The sequence below is a fragment of the Furipterus horrens genome, unplaced genomic scaffold (genome assembly GCF_987537825.1).
Source record: "Furipterus horrens unplaced genomic scaffold, mFurHor1.1.pri manual_scaffold_5, whole genome shotgun sequence".
NCBI lineage: Eukaryota > Metazoa > Chordata > Mammalia > Chiroptera > Furipteridae > Furipterus > Furipterus horrens.
This window is the reverse complement of record NW_028327175.1, coordinates 65406773-65422986: the sequence shown is the minus strand read 5'-3', so window position 1 is coordinate 65422986 and position 16214 is coordinate 65406773. Positions and strand designations below refer to the sequence as shown.

General features: G+C 38.7%; 1 pseudogene; it reads right to left on the bottom strand.

The window, feature by feature from the left end:
• Nucleotides 1-328: 328 nt before the first annotated feature.
• Nucleotides 329-1797, bottom strand: LOC150008745 (large ribosomal subunit protein eL15 pseudogene; annotated as a pseudogene).
• Nucleotides 1798-16214: the final 14417 nt, after the last annotated feature.

The window sequence follows — 16214 nt, the reverse complement described above, 5'->3', positions numbered from 1 at the left end:
ACTTGTAAGACTAAATGGACCAAACACTTAAGTAAAACAGACCATATTTTTCCCCATAACATGACTAGAAGGTTCATAATGGTTACAAGTTAACACAACCCCTTATTTTCCTTATGTTCAATTTCCTCTGGTTTCAATATACACCAGCGTTAAGTACCGTTACTACTTTACATGAAATTCAGTATTCTACAGACCCAAGTCATGGGATTGAACCAGATTTCACCTTTTATGTCAAGGTCAATGGTACTGTGGAGACCAAGCTAATTTTGTTTAGGTAAACCAGGATGTTTAATTTTTAAGAGAACCCTCTTGTAAGAGGATCACTCAATTCTAAAAAAAAAAAAAATGGTGGCATTCTTTTAACTTTTCTCCTTTCAGAAGCAGCAGTTACATTAAGTTAATCTAAAAACATGGACCCCTAGTTAACTTTCATTTTTCTGCATAGGGCTATGGGAACAGATTAAGCCATCTTTTGCATTTCCAAGCAAAATTCAACCTAAAAACAGCCCCTTGAGTACACCACCAGAGAACTGTATTGCCCCAGTAAAGCCGTAAGTTTCATCACATGCACCAACAAATCTACACAGCTAGTTCTGCACTCCTTTTTCACAGAATTTATTTTACACCTATCACACCAAACAGCATTATAAACACTGACATAGAAAACTCCCTAACAAGAAAAAGCAGCGATTTTCAACTGGTGTGCCGCAATTTTTAAAACATGCAATACCCAACTATTTAGCCAGGGCACTGACCTCTCCCCTTAAGATTGTCAAATATAAAAATGACAACAGCCAACACAATAGCCATCTGGTGTGAATGAATCAAAATTACACCTATATTTTTGGTCAGATCAGCATAAAACTAATACATTTTGGTGCGTCACAGAATTTTAGTAATTAGTTTATATGTCATGAGATGAAAAAGGTTGAAAATCGCTGATAAAGCAAAAGCAAGTGTTTTATCTTAGGAGAAACGATACACCATCACTTATAGTCTCCGAACATTATTGCACTTTTAACTTTCATAATTTGACAATGCATTCAGGAAACAATCTGCAGACAACTAGTTTTAACAAATTACACTTTTAAGCAGACATGACTGTCCTAAATTGTTTATTAGGTAAGAATTTTACAAACATCCCTCAGATTAGCGGTAACGGTGGAGCTGGAGAGTATTGCGCCTTCTCCAAGCTGCACGGCGAGACCCACCAATGGTGTGGTGGAACTTGTGGCCCTTCCCAAGGCCACGGCTCTTGCGGCCGGCAGATGTCAGCCCTCGCATCTCCCTGTGCTTGTGGACCGGTTTGGTGATCCACTGGGTGTCAGGATTCCTTCTGATAGCCTTATGGAATGGATCAATGAGGATGACCTCAAAGAATTTGTATGTGGAATCTTCACCGACCCAGTAAGAATTCAGGACTCTCAGAGCCCCGCAGTGGCGCCCAGCTCGCTCCTCAGCAACAGACTGAAGGCTTCGGGCGAACTTTAGCTGGTTGACACCATGATGGACAGGCTTGCCATAGGTGGCACCCTTGGGAACGGGGCGTTTGCGGCCACCACGGCGCACACGAATCCGATATATGACATAACCCTGCTTGGCCTTGTATCCCAGCCTGCGCGCTTTATCGGGCCTGGTGGGGCGGGGGGCCCTGTGGAGCGCAGAGAGCTGGCGGTACTGCCAGCAGCGCACCCGGAGAAGGAAGCGCATCACATTGGACTGCTTCTTCCTCCACAGCTCCTGGATGTACTTGTAAGCGCCCATCTTGGCTTACCTGATGGCTGCGGCCAGAAGGAAAGGAAGGATGTGATTAATTTTTAAAAACAAAAGAGGTATGTCCACTTTATATTACTTATATTTTCACAAAACAAACTTGAAATATGATCACAATAATTAACATATTTTATCATTAAAACTAATTCAACAGGTATTTATAGAATCTTTTCTCTAAAACTGAGCTAACAATGGTGAATACTAAAGTATCTACCTGTATGTCTATCTTATAATTACATTCATTTAATTCCTCTCCCCACATAAACAAAATTACTTGTTGTCAAAAAATAATAATATTTTATAGTTATGTATCTCTAATTATTTACAGTGATCCATAAAGGAAAAATAACTTTTCTAAATCCTAAAATGACCGTAGCCTCTTAAATGTGTGTTCTGGGAAGTTTACTATATTTTTATATAGTACCGATGGCATTCTTTCTTAAAATGTTGGATTAGTTTTACCTTTTTCCTCAGGTTTACAATTTGGTCAGGTGTTTTTTGACTAAAGAAAGTAAGTAATTTCAGAGGGAAAAAGCATTTTAATGCATGCTTTCATAGTAAAAAAAACTCTATTTTTAAATGTTAGGCATTTGTTTTCAAAAAAAAATCAAACTAAACCTACAGAGGTTTTATTTTATTTAAAAGTATGCTTATTTTATTGATTAAAGTTGGACAGCATTTCCACTTGATATTTTAGCAGAAACACTTATCATAAAAACAGCCATGAAAACTGAAATGATACATGCAACCTAGAATATTTTAAAAGAAAACTGCCTAAACAGAAGATTTTTCAGTAGCTTGACAGCAAGCTACAGGAATGAACCCTAACTTATTACAAATAATGTTTCCAAGAACGTTGTGGTCTTGAACCTAACATGATGATTAGGCTCAATATGTCTTTGAAAATATTATAACTTGATTTAATAGCGCCACGTTTCTCACAACCAGTGCTCTTTAATGCAATGTCTTACATTACATAAGTAATATAACATAAGTGATCTGAGTACACAAAGAAGGAGCATTGCCAATGTTTGTAGGAGCAGTAAAAAGATAATATTATGTTATCTGAACAGCATTTCAGGCAAATCTATTAACAACCAGCACAGCTATTTCTCACCATGAAACTGACATTGCATTAGAGATGAAAACATTATCTCTACACCTCTGAATCTTAACTACCAAGGAGGTAAAGCTAGCAGGTTTTGTTTCCTGTTTTTCAGCGTGTCAGTTTGAAGGAAGTTTTATTCTTTACGTTTTGCCTAAGTAAAATTATCTTAATTCCAAAATCAGTCATTGAAATAACTGGGTACATTGAGCAATTCCCTTAAAAATAGTCATTTGGATATGAAATTTTTGTGGAGAAATTAGGTTATCTCAATAGCTCATCAACCTAGTAATCTGAAAACAACATAACATGTGATAGGGAAAGGACATAATTTTTCTCAATGTTATTATTCATATCATACAGGAAACTGAAATTGAGAGATATTAAGCTATTAACCCAAGATCATGTAGTCTAAGAACAACAGAACCGGGCCTCAACCTCCATCAATAGTGAAGATCACCACCTGGGGCTTTGACAATAGATTGGGACCACCAAACTTTTCTGTTCCAACACACAACAAAAATAAATAAAAACACAGAATGCATTCTATAAACCAACTATATTCAGCCTTGCGAATCACTTTCAGAAATACTTTTTGTTTTTTCAGGCTAGAAAAAATATTTTATAATTCATTTAATTATGACCTCTTCTACGCATAAGTTTTCTTACAGAAAACAATAGACACGTCCTACTTCCTATATATGGGAAGACAAGTTAAGAAGGCTTGCTATAGATCCGCAGGACTTGAATCTGCAGTCCCATTCTTAAGCCTCCCATCAGACACAAGGCTTACGCCCAGCCATGATTCTCATGCCTATTGAGTTAAGGTTTCCACAAGCCAAACCTCTTAGCTGTAATTCATGGGTCAGAAAAGAAAGCCCAAGCCCACCATAGGTGAGAAAAACCTCTTTAATAATATTCTTCAATGATTTTTTTTTAATTAAAAAGAAACAGTAAGAAATTCTATACATAAGAATAACTTCCCTTTCCTTTTTATTCAGAGGTTTGCCATCCTTACTCCAAGCATAAATTAAGCATTCCCATCATAAAATATTAAAAGTTTCATTTTAAATTCTTTTTCGTAGTTGTAGTAATTCATATTCAGGCACTTTCCAGGTCCTCAAAGCAGCATGAATTCATTTTTAAACCAATTTCCTTATTTTGCAGAAAGGCAGAGAATGCCCAAACTGCTCATGCAATGAGATTTTTCTCATTAATAAGGACTTTTTGAATAAATTAAATCAACTTGTGTTTTCTTATCCTAACACTGTTAACATGATGCTTACTTAAATTTCTAAAAAATCTAATGTCAGTGTTAGTATGGTTTCTGCTCTGGCTAATTCCTCTTGCTGAGATAAGTGTCTTTCCAATCTGCTACCACAGCATCCTGGGGAAAGCCTGCATTAGCACACTGTGCTGTAATGTCTTTACATGTTTACCCCTACTCCAGAATGTAAACCCCAGAAAGCAGGGACCTTATCTTACTTGCTTTTTAACTGAAGTTAGTACATACATTTGGGAGAAAAGTATATATAAAAACCAAACACAGCTATTTCCCCTCCCCTCTTTCCTTCTTCCCTTCTTTTCTGAACAATTCAGACCATTATTACATGGGAAGAGTAAAGCAGGCATCTCAGTGCAAAACCAAAGCAGGGTGAGGAAGGTGTCCAAGTAGGAGGGCCCCCCAGCATGTGTCAGTACCTGAGTGGAGTGAGGAGAGCATTTATGTGAGGGGGTGACCTTGAGTAGGATGTCAGAAGCCAGCAGGAGATAAAACCCAGAGCAGGTATCAGAGCCAGAGCTAGGTGAAGAAAGAGTCCATGGATTGTGGGAGCCCCATCGTGGTGAGTCAGAGCGCAGGACATGAAGAGAGCATCCCCACCAGGAGTGGACGGCTCTCAGAGGAGCAGAGCCCTAGTTGTGACAGCAGGGAGTCCACAGGGAGAGGCACCCTGGCAGGAGATGTCACATCCCGGGGAGAGTGATGAGGCTATTTTTGCAGAGGGTATGAGCCCAGGTAGTGATGAAGGTATCTTTATTCTGGGCATGTGTAGGTATCTGGGCCTAAGCTGGTGAGGAGGGCAAGGAGGCAGCAGTCGGGCATGGGGTGGGGCTGTAGCGGGAGGTCTCTAAGCCTGAGCAGAGGGAAGAGGGAGCCTGATGTGAGGAGCTGTCTGAGCACTGAAAGCTCAGTGCTGGATGCTATGACTGGGCCTGGAGCATTGGAACGTGGGGTGGTGAGCAAGGCACCCACAGTGACACTGCTTATGTCCAGGGGATGAACTAACAAGTAACCTGAACAAAGGCCTAGTAATGATCATGGGAGCCAGTTTTCTCACTGTCAGAGAAGAGTCACAAACGTGGAAGGGGCCAAAACCCTGACAAATTCTGTTTTGGAATCTAAATTCATCTGAAAGAACAAATTGGCAAGTGTAACTTAAAATTGATAGAAATCTTAAAAAATTATTTTAAGAACTAATTATTGCTTAAAATATTACTGTATTTTACATATACTAAAGATAGTATACTTTATATAATATGAAATTTTTAGTATTATGTTATATTTCAATCTTAATATATTTAAAGTTCTGATATAAAGCTTCAAAAATATCAGTGGGCCACTGTAATCAAAATAGTGTGGTACTGTCATAAGAACAAGCACACAGATCAATGGGCCAAAACAGAGAGCCCAGAAATAAACCCACGCCTTTATGGTCACTTGTTATTTGACAAAGGTGGCAAGAGCATACAATATAGGAAACACAGGCTCTTCAATAAATGGTGTTGGGAAAACTGGTCTGGTTCATGCAAAAAGAAAGAAACTAGACCACCAACTTACACCATACACAAGAATAAATGCAAAATGGATAAAAGACTTAAATGTAAGTCATGAAAGCATAAAAATCCTAGAAGAAAAAAACATAGGGAGTAGAATCTCAGATACCTCATGTAGCAATATTTTTACCAATATATCTCCTAGGGCAAAGGGAAAAAAAAGAAAAATAAATAAATTAATTGTACTACATCAAGCTAAAAAACTTCCACATGGCTAAAGAAAATATCATCAAAATGAAAAGAGAACCCAGTGGATGGGAGAACATATTCGCCATTGATATATCTGGTAAGGGTTTAATCTCCAAAATATACAACTCAACACCAGGAGACAAACAATTCAATTAAAAAATGGGCAAAGGACCTGAATAGACACTTCTCCATGGAGGACATACAGAAAGCCTACAGACAGATGAAAAAATGCTCACTATCACTAATCATCAGAGAGATGCAAATTAAAACCACAATGAGATATCATCTCACACTTGTCAGAATGGCTACCATCAATAAATTAACAAATAGCAAGTATCAGCAAGGATTGGAGAAAAGGGAAACCTAGTGCACTATTGGTGGGAATGCAGACTGGTGCAGCCACTGTGGAAAATAGTATCATGTATCCTCAAAAAATTAAAAATGGAACTGCCTTATGACCCAGTGATTCCACTTCTGGGAATATATCCTGAGAATCTCAATATACAAATACAAAAAATATGTGCATCCCTATGTTCACAGCAGTGCTATTTATAATCACCAAGATCTGGAAGCAGCCTAAGTGCCCATCAGTAGGTGAGTGGATAAAAAAGCTGTGGTACATTTACACAATAGAACACCATACAGCAGTAGAAATGAAGGAACTCTTACCTTTTGTGACAGCATGGATGGACCTGGAGAATATTATGCTAAGTGAAATAAACCAGTCAGGAAAAGACAAATACCATATGATCTCATTTATATGTGGAATCTAATAAACAAAAGAAGCTAATGAACAAAATAGAGACAGAGCACAGTTACATAAAACAGACTGGTGGTGGTCAAAAGGGAGGAGGGGGAACTGAATGAAAGAAGGTAAAAGGAATAACCAAAGAATATATGCACATGACCCATGAAGAAGGGGAGTGGGGCTGAGTGGAGGTGTGCAAAGGGAGACAATAGCATAAACAATAAAATACAATAAATAAATCAGTGGGGAGAGAGGATATTTCACTCAAGTTGGCAGATCCTGACCTTGGAAGATCTAGGGTGGCTCCACCTTCTTACAGCTCCCCTTCCTCTCTGGGCCACTCCTTGCCCCAATGGCACAGGATGGGTATGTCAAGTGAGTCCCTCGCCATATCTTGTTGCAGAGCTCTCCCACCCAAAAGACTGCCTTCTGATGATATACGGGCAGGATGGTTCATGCCCTACCTGCTATGGATTCCACTCATTCCACAGCACACTCACACATCACTGCCACACCAAGTCAAAGAAAACATGCCAGCTTCTGCAGCTTCCTGTCTCTCCAAGTTCTTCTGCTCAAATAGGCACAGGGCATAGAATACCTGCAAGCCACCTATTCCTAAGGAATGTCCATTCTCTACAAACAATTCACTTGAAAGCCAAATATATTCTTGTTCTTTATGCTCTCCTCTTTCCTCTCATCTTCCTCTTCTTCCTACTCTTCCTTCTCATCCTTCTCCTTGATCCCTCCCTAAAATTCCCTTATACACACTGGAGGGGTCTATAATAGGAGAGGCTGTACATGCTTGGGAATTGCAGATCTGGTTTTGAGCCCAAGTGGGATTGTCACACTCCAGCTGCCTTTAGAATATGAGAACTGGCTGCCCTAGTTTTGTTCCCTAGTCCAGAGCAAGAAGAAAAGTCCCACACAAAGGCCTAATGCATTGATTAATGCAAAGAAAACACCAGAAAAGATACACACAAAACTAGTGACCATGGTGAAAATTTAGTAGGAAACTGGCACAGGAAACCAGAAGAAAGGAAATTTACACAGGTACTGTCTGAATCTTTGCCCAAGAATATATCCATGCATTACTTATGTAATTTAAAATAAATCAAAGGTAATAAAAAATTTTTAAATAATTACTAACATTCAAAAAGAACATAGCAAATATAAATAACAAAATGGGCTTTGTCACCACAAAATCAATGAGGAAGTTAAAAGATAAACAGGGACTTCTGGCTAAGATGGAGGCTTAGATGGACACGCTCGGTCTCCCTCTACAACCAGAGAGGAATACAACTACTTCAAAACAAAAGATAACTAGAATTCCAGAAAATAAAACTACACGGAAGCCCAACGTACAAAGTTATAAACCAGTAGCGCTCTTTGGGCAGGTAGGAAGAGCGAAAGTGGGTGGTGCTGTTTGCGGTAGCACCAGGGACAGCGGCAGGGAGAGCAGTCTCAGCTGCAGTCTAACCCCGGCAGCTTGCGACCCCAACACTGGGAAAAGCAACCACCACATCACCCCGAACAGTGAGGCTCAGAGGGAGGGAGGACGGATCCTAATCTCCTAGCAGAATAACTGCGGGAATCCATCTTGGACCCCCGCCCCCACACAAAGCGCCACAGCGCTGTGAAATAGGTTGCGGGTAGCCACTGGTTGCTGGGCAGTGACGACAAAGTGCCACAGCGCGGCGAGAAAGGTTGCTGGACCACCGCCAGTCACTGGGTAGTGACCACAAAGGGCCACGAAGCGGCGAAAAAGGTTGCAGATCGCCGCCAGTCACTGGGTTGTGACGAGTACACAGGCACTGCCCCCTATAGCCAGCCCAAGAAAGAAAAACGCATCTGTCAAAATGAGGCAGACAACTATAGAAATCCCGGTGGCGCAGCTCACCAGGCAACAGATGAAGAACCTGACAGATGAACAAATAAGAAACCTGTCAGAGGCTCAGTTCAGGGCCATTGTTATCAGGTGGCTTACAGAATTAACAAAAGATCTGGAAAAAGATGAGAAAGAATTGAAAAACACTCATACTGAAAGGAACAAAACCACATACGAGACAGATGGTGAGGAAATAAAATCCAGAGTTCAAATCAACAAACCAGAACATAGAGAAGAAACAAACAGTCAACCAGTGCAGAGAGAGGAAACGGGAAGCAAGGATGAGAGGATTAGAAACCTCTGGGACAGCTATAAGAGATCAAATATATGGATCATAGGATTGCCAGAGGGCGAAGAAGAAGAACTAGAAATTGAAAAATTAAGTGAAAATATAATAAAGCAGAACTTCCCAAACTTGGAGAAGGAAATAGACTTACAGGTCCAGGAAGCACAGAGAGTTCCAAAACAACTGGACCCAGGGAGAATCACTCCAAGACACATTATAATCAAAATGTCAAAAGTTAAAGATAAAGAGAGAATCTTAAAAGCAGCAAGAGAGAAGAAAAGAATCATGTACAAAGGGGTCCCAATTAGACTATCAGCTGACTTCTCAAGGGAGACCCTGCAGGCAAGAAGGGACTGGCAAGAAATATTCAAAGTAATGAAAATCCAAAACCTACAACCACGAATACTCTATCCAGCGAAATTGTCATTCAGAATAGAAGGGCAGAGAAAGTGTTTCCAGGACAAAATAAAACTGAAAGAGTTCATTAGATCCAAACCAGTGTTATATGAGATGTTAAAGGGACTGGTTTAGAAAAAGGAGGAGCAAAACTATGAACACTAAAATGAAAACTGCATCACAAGAAACAACAACAGAAGCTAGGGAATTGAAGCAAAGGCAAACTAAATAGGCAATGAGAGTGGAAAAAGAACTATAGATATGGGGAACATATTGGGGGGGAGGTCAGCAGGGAAGGGGGAGAGGGAGGGAGATGGTATAGGAATTAAGAAACATCGTAGGAGGGAATGGAATAGACAGAGAGAGGTTGAGAAGAACTATATGTACAACCAATGGACATGGACTAAAAGGGGGGGACAAGGGGAGGGAGGGGGGCCACCGGGTGGAGGGGAGCAGAGGGAAGGGAAATTGGAACAAATGTAACACTGTAATCAGTAAAACACATTAAAAAAAATAAAAAATAAATAAAGCACTTAGTCTAGTGAAAAAAAATAAAAAGATAAAAGATAAACAGATTTGCCAATATAAGTAAATATATATGCATATCTCATAAAAATAGAATTTTTAAAACATCAAAACCCTAATGTTTAAATGAGCTAGAAACATAAATTATTAAAAGAATAAAAACTGTTTAAGTTTGAAAATTAATCAATACCTATTGGTTGACTCAGGGTATTGGATTACCAGTGGGTTTTTTATTTTTTCTTATAAAATTTCTAAAATGAACATCTATCTCTTTAAAATAAAAATATATAAAATAAAAATATATATACTTAAAAAGAAGCCGCTCTATCCCCTACTGTCCCTTAAATATATATGTGTATAAATACCAAATATACATTTTTGATAAAACTTAAAATTTCAATACTAAAGCAAAATATAGAAAATCAGGGCCCAGTAAGGAAAACTAATTATTTTAATTTTCCCAAAGAGACAAGTATTTAATAATAGCTTTAATTCATCTGATAGTTTATAGTTAATTTTATACTTTAAAGAAGTCACTGAATCTTTAATACAGCTGTCCTTCAAGAGGTATCAATACAATAAAGAAATTTAAAAATACATGAGTTGACCAAAAAAGCATGTTACTTTTTTTATCATTTTAGAATTTTCTATGAATCCTTTTCTATAGCTTCCTGGCTTCTCTCTCTCTCTCTCTCTCTCTCTCTCTCTCTCTCTCTCTCTCTCTCTCTCTCTCTCTCTCTTCTTTTCAGAAGTTATTCTAAAAATCCTCCTTTGTTAGAAAGAAAATTCCTCTGGCCTTCAATAATTCTGACATTTAACTCTTTTTTACTTTAAAATTTTATCTGCTCTTTCTTCCTTCACTTAATTTTTATATGAGTAGACAGGATATTAAAACCGAAGATATTATAAATTCCAAAGTTAAAATGTCAATGTATTTATAAAATAAGTATAATGAAATCTCAATACTTTAATCACAATCATGAGACATAAATAACCTTACATAGTATACTTCCTAAAAATATATGAACTGTAATCCTTTAAAAACTTATCTAATGGGATTTCTTTCAAAAAAATGCACTAAGGTTGTAGAGTCAATCATGTGTCTAAAATCGACCTGTAAATGAACTAGCCAAATACAAGATGATGGTCTATATCCATGGCAAAGAATTTTCTTCAAGATGCTAAATCATAATGAAAGCAAACATCAAGACACTTGCATCATTCAAGCCAGTTCCCTGCTCTAACCAAGGAAAGCTGGAAATGGAAGAAAGAAGCAGCAATGAAACAGAAGACAAGAAAGCAGTCCTGTAAATACGAATATCAAAGCCTGACTTATAGATGGCAGCATACATGGCTCGCCTCTTCCCACAGACACATCAAAATTTCAAGTTAAATGGAAGTCTGACAACTGCAGAGTTAAAAAAACAAATCCATCCAGACTTGCAGGAGGGGTAAAAATATGGAACCCTCACCCATGTGTGATAAATAATTCGGGAGGGATATCTCAGGAGCAAGGAGTCCCAGCCCCACAGCAGACCCGCCAGCCCAGGGTTCCAGTGCCAGGATGATAAATCCCCACAACTTATGGCTGCAAAAACCAGTGGGGATTGAGTTGATGGAAGAAACTGCTGGAGTTCCAAGCAGTTCATCTTTAAAAAGCCACACATGGACTCACATGTTCAAATTCATTTCCTCTGAGCTCCAGCACCAGGGCAGCAGTTTGAGAGACACCAATGCTATACAGGGAGAAACTGAAGTGTCTGTCATCAAGGCAAGCAGAAGCCATTGTCCCTTTTCTAAACCCTCCCCCCACAGAGCCGGCAAGCTGGTGCCATATCTGAGACTCCATCAACCTGGCTAACACTGTTTGATCCACCTTGGAGTTTCCCAGAGACTCCATCCCACACAACTTACAGACCCACCAAAACTGCTTTTCCATATGAATGGCTGATCTTGGCTCATGCTTCACAACTTCCTAAATTCTATTAAGCAACAGCTGGCCTCAATGAACCCCAGGCCTGGCACTAGCAGCAGCCAGCCTAGGTTCACAGCTTGGCTTCACCTGGGAATCTCCAAGCCTAGCACAAGTAGCAGTCATCTTGGATTGCTCTATAGCTCATGTAGGGTGGCCCCAGGCAAAATGCAGGTGGGGTGACCTTGGCCTGCACCACCTAGGAAACCCTAGAGCCTGCACATCCAGTGAACAGCTACAGACCACTTTGGAGCACCACCACCCTGCCTCTGCACAGCTGATCCCCCACAGAGGGTAGAGGTTGGTGGTCAGTGGTCGCAGGGAGGCTTGCAGCTGACTGGCCTGAATAAGTCCCTCCCCTAGACCTGCTAACAGCAACCAAGGCTCAACTACAAGAGGAGGGTGTGCTCAGCCCACATGAAAGGTGCTCTTCGAGTACCCAGTTTGGGTGATAGGAGAGGCTGTGCCACTGGACCATACAGGACAACTACTACATTAGGCACACTATCAAGACACGGAGTCAAAGCAGCTCTACATACTACATAGAAACAAACACAGAGAGGCTACCAAAATAAGGAGACAAAGAAACATGAGCCAAATGAAAGCACAGATCAAAACTCCAGAAAAAGAGCTAAATGAAATAGAGATAAGCAAGCTATCAGATGCAGAGTTCAAAACACTGGGAACTTAGTGAGGAACATCAGCAGCATAAAAAAGATCCAGTCAGAAACAAAGGATACACTAATTGAAATAAAGAACAATTTACAGGGAAACAAGAGTAGAGTGGATGAAGCCAAGAATCAAAACAATGATTTGGAACATAGGGGAACAAAAAACAACCAATTAAAACAACAAGAAGAAAAAAAAAATCCAAAACAATGAGGATAGTATAAGTAGCCTCTCGGTCAACATTAGCCTCATAGGGGTGCCAGAAAGAGAAGAGAAAGAGCAAGAATTTGGAAATTATTTGAAAAAAAATAGTGAAAGAAAACTTCCTTAATTTGGAGAAGGAAATAGACATGTGAGTCCAGGAGAGCCCCAAATAAGATGGACTCAAAGAGGCCCACTCCAAGACACATCATAATTAAAATGCCAAAGTTTAAAGATGAAGAGAGAATCTTAAAAGCAGCAAGAGAAAGAAGTTAGTTACCTATAGCGGAGTTCCGGTAAGACTGTCAGCTGATTTCTCAAAAGAAACTTTGCAGGCTAGAAGGGATTGGCAAGAAATATTCAAAGTCATGAAAAGCAGGAACCTACAGCCAAATTGCTCTACCCAGAAAAGCTATTATTTAGAATAGAAGGGCAGACAAAGAGCTTCTCAGATAAGAAAAAACAAAAGGAGTTCATCAACACCAAACCATTACTATATGAAACGTTAAAGGGACTTACTTAAGAAAAATAGGAAGATCAAAACTATGATCAATAAAATGGCAAAAAATACATATCAATCAATAATTAAATCTAAAAAACAAACTAAGCAAACAAGTAGAACAGAGACAGAATCAGGGATAAGGAGAACATTTTTAGGTTGCCAGATGGGAGGCGGCTGTGGGATAATGGATGAGGAGGTGAGGGGATTAAGAAGCACAAATAGGTAGTCACAGAATACTCATGGGGATGTAAAGTACAGTATAGGAAATGGAGTAGCCAAAGAACTTATACACATGACCCAAGGACATGAACAATAGTGGGGGGACTGCCCAAGGGAGCTGAGGCGGCTGGGTGGAGGGAGGCAAAACGAGAAATATCAGGACAACTGTAAGAACATAATCTATGAAATCTAATTTAAAAATAAATAAAAATGTTTAAAAAGCCTGACTTACTCCCAAAAGCATTCTTTGATAATTCAAAGGCATGAAACCTGGCAGTTAATTCAATCTTTCTATCCATGATTCAATCTCTCTATCATGGAACTAGTAAAACTCTATCAGCTAAAAAGGGAACCATAAATAATGCATTTTCTGAAGCAAATATAAATTCAAGGGAAGTATTATAGTTATATAATATCATTTTAATAGTTTTTTTTAAATCTTGGGTTACCCTTATTAATTGAATAAAAAACAAGATTTTTTTAAACCTAACATGATGCTAAATACTATTAACAAATATACTGATGAGTGCATTTTATAAAGAGTGAGAAATCTTACTTTTTCCCACACTTGAAAGTATCGCTTTCATTATTCTAGTGTAGAATCGATTTCACTAAAACTGAAGAGGACAAACAGGGTAGTATTAAGCAAAATCTTGGTGAACTGGTCAATATCTCATCCAAACATTACAGCCGTTAAAGAAGAGTTAGGTTTTTAGCAAGCTAAAAATTGTCACATAGAAAATGGTAGGCAGTCCTCCCAAGAGAGCTGGGGTGCTGGACACTTATATGAGCTAGCAATGAGCCCCTGATCACAGCGGGAAGGCTCACAGATGTGACACATTCAGTGCCAAAGCAAGAGCTCTAATTAGTGAAGGATTCCAGGCTGACAGTAAAGGGCTTAACTTCCTTTGGGAAATAATGAGCCAGACAATGTTTGAAGCTTCCAGGTAAGTTTTAGAGAAAAATGGGGGTGCTGAGAACTGCCTTACATGTGCTAAATTGACACACACAGGTGACCGAACAATGAACTGTACACTTGACAAAGAATGAGAAAATATTCGGTATATCCTAGCATTCTTCAGAGCAGCATTCCTCTTTTGTCCCTGAATGAAGATGAAACAATTTGATAGCCACATTATGTGGTTGAGTTACTTTAAAGAAAACAGGAGATTTAGTGGATAAAATACAATGTATGAAAACTTCGTCTAGATACAAACTTCTACATAAATCAACATCTGGGAGCTTCTCCGATGATTAGTAACAAATCTCAGTTTAAAAACTGCGAGTTCATTAGCAAACATAAACATTCAGTGGTTAGAATTACCTAATATGACGTCTACTCCAAGGGCCCAAACACTAAATAAATGAGAACATACCCTCTCGACTTCTAATCTAAAGAATTAGTATTGCTCCCAAAAGTTGCTTGCCTACATACATGATGGTTTTTGTTTTGTTTTGTTTTGCTTTTAACTACACAAACTCTAAAGAGTAAGAGTACTCCGACTTCTACTTCATGAAACTAAACTGGAGGGAAAAATACTCATTTTTGATTGTTCAACAAAACAGTGTGTATGCATTCTGTAATAAACTAAGTAAAAACTATTAAATTAATCATTGGCTTTTCCTACTTTACCCACTCAACTTTACACCCAAAATAGCTAAGCCTTCTAGGATAAACTAAAGTATATATACTATAAATTAAAATGCAGTATACATTCTAGTAATGCAGAGTTGTCTTCTAGTGTTTGCTTGGGAGGTTTAAAAACTTGAGTTAGTATTAAAATGTTAACCGCATTTCTAAAAGATTCATCTTAAGAATTCTAAACCTCAACTAAGTAAAGTTAATACATCAGCAATAGTAGTCTCGCAAAAAAGACAAGAGGCCCTAATATAAGTCAACATGCATGGCAGTTCCCTACATTTTGCCTAGGCTCCCTGTCCTCCCTCCTCAGGACTCAGATCCACTGCCTTTGCTTTTTGCTGTGTATGAGGGTGTAATTCACCTTGACGATGTGTAGCAGTGACTTGGATTCCAAAGAGACCTGCAAGATGTTGGGCTGTCACAAATACATTTGGACCATACTTTATTATTTTTTAAAATATTTTATTTATTTAATTTTAGAGAGAAGGGAAGGGAGGGAGAAAGACGGAGAGAAACAACAATGTGTAGTTGCCTCTTGGGTGCCCCCAACTGGGGACTTGGCCCACAACCCAGGCATGTACCCTGATGGGAATTGAACCTGGGACTGTTTGGTTCAAAGGCCAGTGCTCTATCCACTGAGCCACACCAGCCGGGGCTGGACCCTATTTTAAGACCCTATAGACAGACAGGCTTGTATAAATTGAATTTAAATGGGAGTTTTATAAGTTTGTAAGTTTTTTTTCAATTATAGTACTTCCAGTGGTGTATTATAAATTTAGAGACACTTTTCTCTTATTACTGTTGGGTCTTCTAGTAACAGTAGCCTTTAAGACTTTAATCTTGAATTTCTCTCTTCTTAGGACCCTGTAATTTGTGACTAAATGCGGGACACAATTCATTTTTTAAGATATCCTTTGGTAAATACTTTTGTCAAGGAGAGACTCTCCTTGTTAGGGTAATAATATGAGTAAACTGTTTCTTTTTTGTTATATTGCTTTTTATAGTTTCAAAACATCTTTATTTTTTGTTGGTTATAAAAATGTAAAAAAATGATGTAAAAATACACTTATAAAACAATCAATTCACAAAATCCAAAGTGACTTTGTTACTTAATCTCATTTGCAGAGATAACACTATTAACTGTTATTTAGCTTTCTAAACATTTCTATATATGTTTAGAATGTAAATGGCTTACATTAACTGCATTCTCTAGTGATGTACTTTCCATGCCTAACAATGAGTGCTTGTTCTGTATAGCATCATTTCT